The 8,965-nt window shown below is 41.4% G+C and overlaps 1 pseudogene; it reads right to left on the bottom strand.

Moving 5' to 3' along the window:
- Positions 1 to 591: 591 nt before the first annotated feature.
- On the bottom strand, positions 592 to 1,598 carry LOC118986250 (olfactory receptor 3A1-like; annotated as a pseudogene).
- Positions 1,599 to 8,965: the final 7,367 nt, after the last annotated feature.

The following is an 8,965-nucleotide window of genomic DNA, read 5'->3' as shown; positions in this document are numbered from 1 at the left end:
TAAAGTTGTGTGCACAGTGATCATGCTCTCAGGAATTTCCAGATAACACAGGATGGCACAGCTCCCCATCTGTCTCCTCTGTCTGCCAGGGCATCTCTGTGTGATAGGAAAGAGACGAGGTGCTCTTTTAGTCTTGCAGCAGCCTGATGAGAGAGAGAAAATAATCCTGACCTCTAGACCTAAGTTTTATAAACAGACCAGCCATACCTGGGCCTGAGGGAATCAGATGACCCCCTGGTGGGGAAATCTGCAGGGATATTTTTGGAAACCCAAAATCTAACTAACCAAAAAGCCATTCCCTGTGGGATATGAACCTGTAAGCACTCCTAGGTTTCACTTCTACCCAGTATAAGGAGCAGTCAAGACTAAAGTTGAACTTTGTCAACTGACCTGACCTAGCACTAATTTACACACCCATTGCCTATAACGAGGCAGGTCTTCTTTGAAAAACAATAACTATTACCACCTCCAAAAAAAGTATCATGCTCAGAGAGATAGAAGCAGTCCTGGATCATTTGTTCTAGCTATTAGCTCCAGAGGATTTTTCCTTTATTCCAAAAAGAAAAGGAGGAAGTAACACTGCACAGCTTATCAAGTCAGTGACCACTTCCCTGTGATCACCCGCCAGAGGGCACCCTGCACATGAGAGTTCCAGAGGCTGTAAATGACTGGGTTCAGCATGGGGTTGATGATAGTGTTAAAAATTCCAACAGCTTTATCCTTATCTGAAAGCTTGGCTGAACCTAGTCACATGTAGTTAAAGATACCTGAGCCATAGAATAGAGCAACCACAGTGTGATGGGAGCCACATGTGAAGAAAGTTTTCTTTCTGCCCTCCACTGAGCAGATTTGTAAAACTGCAGATGCCACATGGGCATAGGAGGTGACAATGAGAGCCATGGGTGTACCTGCCATTAAGAAACCAACAGCAAAGAGCAACTGCTCATTGAGTTGGGTGCTGGAAAAGAACAGCTAGAAGAGCTGTGGGAAGTCACAGTAGAAGTGAGGGATCACATTGGGACCACAGGAGTTGAGTGTGGCTATGACCACAGTGTGAGTCAATGCGTTGGTAAAGGGATAGGCCCAGGACACAGTCACCAAAATCCTCTGGACCATCAGACTCATGCGGGTGCTGTAGGTGAGGGGCCGGCAGATGGCCAAGAATCTGTCATAGGCCATGGCTGTCAACAGGAAGCAGTCCACACTAACCAGTAGACCAAAGAAGAAAAGTGTGTGAGAGAATCTCCATAAGGAATAGCACATTTGTGGGTCAACAGATGACCCAACATTGAGGGGACAGTGACAGTAATGCACTCAATGTCCAGCACTGACAGGTTCCTCAAGAAGAAGTACATGGAGGTGTGGAATTTGGGATCCACTAAGATGGCAGCCAGGATGCTCAGGTTGTGCCCTACTGTGACCAGGTAGGCAAAGAGGAAGAGCACAAAGACAAGAGGCCACAGCTCTGGTGATTCCACCAAGCCCAGTAGAATGAACTCAGTAACAGCAGCTCCATTTGCCCCAGACTCTGGACCAGTACTTATAAGGAAACGTCCTGGTGTGGAAGTATCAGTCAACTCAAAGCATTTATGCAACATAAGTGTTTTACAGCACCTGTGTCCATAGCTCCCTAAGTAGTTTGCGGCCCTCCAGGTGACAATGTTACTTCACCCCTGATCACACCTCACTCACTGACCTTCCATCACCCCAAAGTCTTTATTCTACTCTCAGCTGAGATGCCCCGAATTAACATCACCTTCTCTCTTCTATAGTGTCCCTATTGTAAGGGTTAGAATACTTGGGAAAAATAAGTTAAAACAAAAGCTGACTTCCTCTTTGACTGCAGTAAGATTAAGAGAGGATTTCCCCATTTTCCTCTGAGGAATTAGCCCAAAGCAACAAGGAGATTTCAAAATAAAAATTAATGATATATCCAGAAAAACTACAAGGCCTTTTAAAATCTAACCTAGGACACCCGGGGGGGAAGATGGCGATGGAGTAAGATGGAGCGGATTCCATCTCCCCATACACATGGGAGAAAAACCTGGCTGATCTATGGAGGAACAGAGAAAACAGCCAAGAGTTCCCCAGCATATATGAAAATAAGAGACCAGAAATTGTAGCAGACACAGAAAACCAGACGGTAAGGAGATCGGAGCAAAGACTGGAGCAGCGAGGGCCTCGGCCGGCACCCAGGGTGGTCTACCACAGACTCTTTGGGAGCCCCAGGCCTGATGCAGGGTTCTTGGGAGAGAGTTGGGTCATCAGCTCTCTCCCTCCCCAGCCAAGCAAGGTTTGGGCAAAACTGGGAGAGACCTGGTTGCTTGAGGTTGCAGAGAGGGGAATAAGGACAAAGAGCTGTGATTACCTGTGGAGTCGTTGGTCGTCAGCTTGGGAGAATTGAGAGACGCAGTGTTGGGTTCCTACTCTAATAGTCACTGGTCTGGCTGGTGAATTGGGCTGTGCTGAGCAGACTTGAGTGGAAGGAATCTCTGGAAAAGTAAACTGTTTGGGGGATCCTCCTGAGACAGCTGCTTGGCCTACTCCCCACCCAGCCTGGCAGCGATCCCAAGGTTGGGTGGAAGGTCTTGCGTTCCCTCATAGCACTGAGAAGGGTCTGCACCCATACCTGTGGGACCCAGGCAGCCTGGCCAGGCATGAGCGCCCCAACCCCAGCCCACGTTGATGACTCCTGGGAAAAGAGTGCCCTGAAGAGGACCTAGATCCCCTGCATGGGGTGCTGGGGAGAGGCACCAGGCTAGTTCTTGAGAGAGTGCTCACAAGACTGGCTGGGTACACATAGAGAAGGAAGAAAGGCCCTCAGCCTGCTGCAGCCAGGAAGACCAGAAAACAGGTTTGGCCAGCTGGAAACCAATAAGAGGTGTATTTTTTTGGTTTTTGTTTTTTTTTAAGTAATCTTTCATTTTTTTAATTTTTTAATTAAAATTTATTTTTATTTAAGTATAGTTGGTATACAATCTCATATTGATTATATTAATTTTAAGTGTTCAGTATAGTAATTCAATATTTTTATACCTTAACGTGTGATCACCCCACTAATTCTAGAGATTATCTGTCACCTTGTAGACTTACCACAATATTGTGACTATATTCCCCTTCCCCTTTGCATCGATTCCCCACCCCCTCCCTTTTGGTAACCATCCCTTTGGTATCCTTCTATGGGTCTGTTTCTGTTTTGTTTTCTTTTTAGATTCCACATATAAATGAAATAACATGATATATGTTTCCCTGCCTGATTCATTTCACTTAGCATAATACCCTCTGAATCCAACTGTGTTGTAGCAATTGGCAAATTACATTCATTTTTACTGCTGTGTAAGATTTCATTTTGTGTGGATGTGTATATTCTAACCTCTTTTTATTTCCTTATTTATTTACTTTTATTTTTTATTTTTTAGTACTTTTTATTTATTCATTTAATTCATTTAATTATTTTTCAAGTACAGTTTTCTGTCTATTACTCCCATCCCATCCCACACCCCCATGCTCCCCCTTCCCTCCCATTTCCACCCTTCTTAGTTGTTGTCCACGTATCCTTTATATTTGTTCCTCTAAATCCCTCCCCTACTTCCCCTGAAATTCCCTCCCCTCTCCCCTCTGGTCACTGTCCCCCTGTTCTCTATTTCAATGTCTTTGGTTATATTTCACTTGCTTTTTTGTTTTGTTGGTTAGCTTCCTGTTAAAGGTGAGATCATATGGTATTTGTCCTTCAACACCTACCTGGCTTATTTCACTCATCATAATGCTTTCCAGTTCCATCCATGATGTTGAAAGAGGTAGGATTTAATTATTGTTCAAGAACATTTTTCTGTCTTTCACTTCCATCCCAGTCCACCCCCCAGTTCTCCCCACCTCCCTCCCATTTCTACCACCCCCCTTAGTTGTTGTCCATGTGTTCTTTATACTAGTTCCTATAACTCCTTCCCCCTTTTCCCCTGAAATTCCCTCCCCTCTCCCCTCTGGTCACTGTCCCCCTGTTCTTTATTTTAGTGTCTTCATTTTTATTTTGCTTGCTTGTTTTTGTTGTTTAGCTTCCTGTTAAAGGTGACATCATATGATATTTGTCTTTCAACACCTGGCTTACTTCACTCAGCATAATGCTTCCCAGTTCCATCCATGCTGTTGCAAAGGGTAGGAGCTCCTTCTTTCTTTCTGCTGCATAGAATTCCATTGTGTAAATGTACCATAGTTTCTGGATCCATTCACTTACTGATGGGCACCTAGGTTGCTTCCAGCTCTTGGCTATCATGAATTCTGCTGCTATGAAGATTGGGGTGCATAGTTCTTTTAGATTGTTGTTTCAGGGTTCTTGGGATATAACCCTAGCAGTAGAATTGCTGGGTCAAAAGGCAGGTCCAATTTTAGTTTTCTTAGAAAATTCCATACTGTTTTCCATAGTGGTTGTACCACTCTGCAATCCCACCAGCAATGGATTAGGGTCCCCCCTTCTCCACAACCTCTCCAGCACTTGTTGTTTGTTGCTTTGTTTATGATGGCCATTCTGACTGGTGTAAAGTGGTATCTCATTGTGGTTTTAATTTGCATCTCTCTGATAGCTAGCGATATTGAGCATCTTTTCATGTGTCTCTGGATCCTCTGTATGTCCTCCTTGGAGAAATATCTGTTCAAGTAATTTGTCCACTTTTTAATTGGGTTGCTTGTCTTCTTAGAGTGGAGTCGTATAAGTTCTTTGTATATTTTGAAGATTAAACCCTTGTCTGAGGTATCATTGGCATATATGTCTTCCCATACAGTTGATTCTCTTTTTATTTTAATATTGTTTTCTTTAGCCGTGCAACAGCTTTTAATTTTGATGAGATCCCATTTGTTTATTCTTTCATTTATGTCCCTTGCTCTAGCAGACATATCAGTAAAAATGTTTCTGTATGAAATATCTGAGCTTTTCCTGCCAATGTTCTCCTCTAGGACTTTAATGGTGCCATGGCTTATATTTAAGTCTTTTATCCACCTTGGATTTATTTTGGCGTATGGTGTAAGTTGCTGTATTTTTTAATTTTATTATTGTTTTACTTTTAAATATCTTTTTTCTCTCTTTCCTTTTTTCTTGTTTTATTCCTTCTTTCTTTCTTTTGAAACTTATCACTTCTTCCTTTCTTTCCCTGCCTTCTTTTTTACCCACAAGTGAGACAAAAAGCTTAGAACTGAAAAAAGACCAGAGTTGGACTCAAAGAGGGAGTATACAAACAGTAGTGACAGAGAGAAAAAACTCCCTTTGCTATAGCAGAGAAACTACAAGTTACTGCATATTTGCATTATTTTTTTTTCAATTTTTTGCATCTTTTATTTTAATAGTATCTTTGCATTCCTCCTCTTTCTGTATAGCCTTCTTTGCCTTGACTGGTTATATTGTATCATTCAGAGCAAGTAGAAGGAAGGAAATAACCAAGATGAGAGCAAAAATAAATGACATAGAGACTAAAAGCACAATTCTAAAGATCAATGAACAGGCTGACAGGGTCCAGAGGGAAGAGGGGAGAAAATCATAGGGGAAATGGGATGGAGTCACATGAACAAGTATAAAGGACACATGGACAATAACTAAGGGTGGGGGGCAGAAATGGGAGGGAGGTGGTGAGCACTGTGGGGAGGGGCAGGGCTGGGAATATAAGACAGAAAACTGTACTTGAACAAGAATTAAATTTTAAAAATTAAAATAAATAAATAAATAAAGATCAATGAATTCAGGAGCTGGTTTTTCAAAAGATAAACAAAATCGACAAGCTTTCAAGCAGGCTCATCAAGAAAAGAAGGAAGAGGGCCCAAATAAACACAATCAGAAATGAAAAACGAGAGATTACAACTGACACCACAGAAATACAAAGAACTGTAAGAAATTACTATGATGAACTCTATGCCAAGAAATTTGAAAACCTAGGTGAAATAGACAAATTTCTGGAAAAATATAATCTTTCAAAACTCAATGAAGAAGAAGCAGAAAGGCTGAACAAACCAATTAAGAGCAGATGAAATTGAAGCAGTAATCAAAAAACTCCGATCACACAAAAACACTGGACCAGTTGGTTTCACAGGAGAATTCTACAAAGCTTTTAAGGAAGAGCTAACGCCTATTCTTCACAGACTATTGCAAAAAATCCAAAATGATGGAAGACTCCCAACCTTTTTCTATGAAGCCAGCATCATCCTAATCCCAAAACCAGATAGAGACACAACAAAGAAAGGAAACTTCAGGCCAATATCACTGATGAACATAGATACTAAAATCCTCAACGAAATATTACGAAACGGTATCCAACAATACATTGAAAAGATCATACACCCTGACCAAATGGGATTGATCCCAGGGATTCAAGGACGGTTCAATATTTGCAAATCAGTAAATGTAATGCATCACATAAACAAAAACAAAGACAAAAATCACATGATCTTATCAATACATGTGGAAAAAGCATTTGATATGGTACAACACCCATTTATGATATAAACACTCAGCAAAGTGGGAATAGAGGGAGAATTCCTCAACATATAAAGGCCATCTATAAGAGACCTACAGCTAACATCATACTCAAAGGACAAAAACTAAAAGGTTTTCCACTAAGATTAGGAACAAGACAAGGTTGTCCACTTTCACCACTTCTAGTCAATTATAGTATTGGAAGTTTTAGCCACAGCGATCAGACAAGAAAAAAAATAAAACACATCCAAATCGGAAAGAACGAAACAAAATTGTCACTGTTTGCAGATGACATGATAGTGTACATGGAAAATCCTATAGGCTCTACCCAAAAACTGCTGGAACTAATAAATGAATTTGGCAAAATAGTGGGATAAAAAGTCAGTATTTCGAAATCAAAGGTATTTTTGTATACCAACAATAAAACAGCAGAAGCAGAAATCAAGAAAAAATCACATTCGATACAGCAAAAACAATTAAAATATCTGGGAATAAACCTAACCAGTTAATAAATGACCTGTATAGAGAAAACTACACAACACTGAAGAAAGAAATCAAGGAAGACACAAACAAATGGAAACATATATCATGTTCATGGATTGGAAGAATCAACATCATCAAAATGTCCATACTACCTAAAGCAATTTACAGATTCAATGCAATACCTATTAAAGTACCAATCACATATTTCATAGACATAAAACAAACACATCAAAAATGTATGTGGAACCAGAAATGACCCCAAATAACAGCTGCAATTTTTAGAAAAAAGAACAAAGTAGGAGGGATCAAAATACCTGATATCAAACTGTATTACAAGGCCACTGTAATCAAAACAGCATGGTACCGGCATAAAAATAGTCATATAGACCAATGGAATAGAACAAAGAGCCCAGAAATAAACCAAAGTCTGTACAAAAAATTAATATTCAACAAAGAGGGCAGTAACATATAATGGAGTAAAAATAGCCTCTTCAACAAATGGTGTTGGAAGAACTGGACAGCTATGTGCAAAAAAATGAAACTTGAGCACCAACTAAACCATACACCAAAATAAATTCAAGGTGGATAAAAGACTTAAATATAAGCCATGACACCATTAAATTCCTAGAGGAGAAGATTGGCGGGAAAATCTCAGATATTTCATGTAGAAACATTTTTCTGATATGTCTGCTAGAGCAAGGGACATAAACAAAAGAATAAACAACTGGGATCTCATCAAAATTAAGTTTGAATACAACAAAGGTTTGGAGAACAAAGACACAGCCAAAGAAGAGAAAATTGAATTATACGTAAGTCCGACAACAACGAAACCTTCAACCGGGACCAATAACAGGGGGGGAGCCTGCAGCGGAGCAGGGTTGGGGAGGAAGCATCCCCCGGCCCAGGCACACATGCAGCCCGGACCCAGTCAGGGTGCGGGGCAGACTGACCCTGGTCGCACATTTGTGCACAGTGAGACAGACCGCACAGGCCTCAGCAAGTGAACCCAGTGGTGGAGGACTGACAGCGGTGGCACATTTGCGTGCAGTGGGATGAAACGTGCGGGCCCCGTGATGGTGGCGGCTGCGGTGGCAGGGGCGGAAGGTGGCAGATGGGATCGCCATTCCCCTCTTTGACCCTGCCCCCACATACAGCTTGACAACCCAGCAACTGAGTTGCCACGCTCTGGTGAACACCTAGGGCTCTGATCCTGATACGTAACAGGCAGGAACAGTCCAAAATGTGGCTCAAGAAGAACTCAAAGCCCCAGAAGCAATAACTCTAAGTGACCAAGAAATAGCCAGCCTCTCAGATGCACAGTTCAAAACACTGGTCATCAGGATGCTCACAGAACTGGTTGATTATAGTCACAAATTAGAGGAACATATGAAGGCTAAACTAATTGAAATGAACGGAAATGCACAGGAAACCAATATCGATGGAAAGGAAACTGGGACTCAAATCAATGGAATGGACCAGAAGGAAGAACGAAACATCCAACCAGAAAAGAATGAAGAAATGAGAATTCAAAAAAATGAGGAGAGGCTTAGGAACCTCCAGGACATCTTTAAATGTTCCAACATCTGGATTATAGGGGTACCAGAAAGGGGAAAGAAACAGCCATGAGTGCAAAACTTATTTGAAGAAATAACAAAGGAGAACTTCCCCAGTCTGGCAAAGGAAATAGACTTCCAGGAAACCCAGGAAGCTCAGAGAGTACCAAATAAGGTGAACCCCAAAAGGACCACACCCAGGCACATCATAATTACATTACCCAAGATTAAAATGAAGGAGAGAATTCTAGAAGCAGCAAGAGATAAGGGGACAGTCACCTACAAAGGAGTTCCAATCAGACTGTCAATTGATTTCCCAAAAGAGACCTTACAGGCAAGAAGGGGCTAGAAAGAAGTATTCCAAGTCATGAAATCCAAAGACCTACAGCCAAGATTGCTCTATCCAGCAAAGCTTTCATTTAGAATGGAAGGACAGGTAAAGTGCTTCTCAGATAAGGTCAAGTTCAAGGAGTTC

Source organism: Sturnira hondurensis, unplaced genomic scaffold, assembly GCF_014824575.4.
Source record: "Sturnira hondurensis isolate 20B ecotype Veracruz unplaced genomic scaffold, ASM1482457v3 Scaffold0004248, whole genome shotgun sequence".
Taxonomy (NCBI): domain Eukaryota; kingdom Metazoa; phylum Chordata; class Mammalia; order Chiroptera; family Phyllostomidae; genus Sturnira; species Sturnira hondurensis.
The sequence above is the reverse complement of the archived record's forward strand: the minus strand, read 5'-3'. Positions and strand labels throughout refer to the sequence as shown.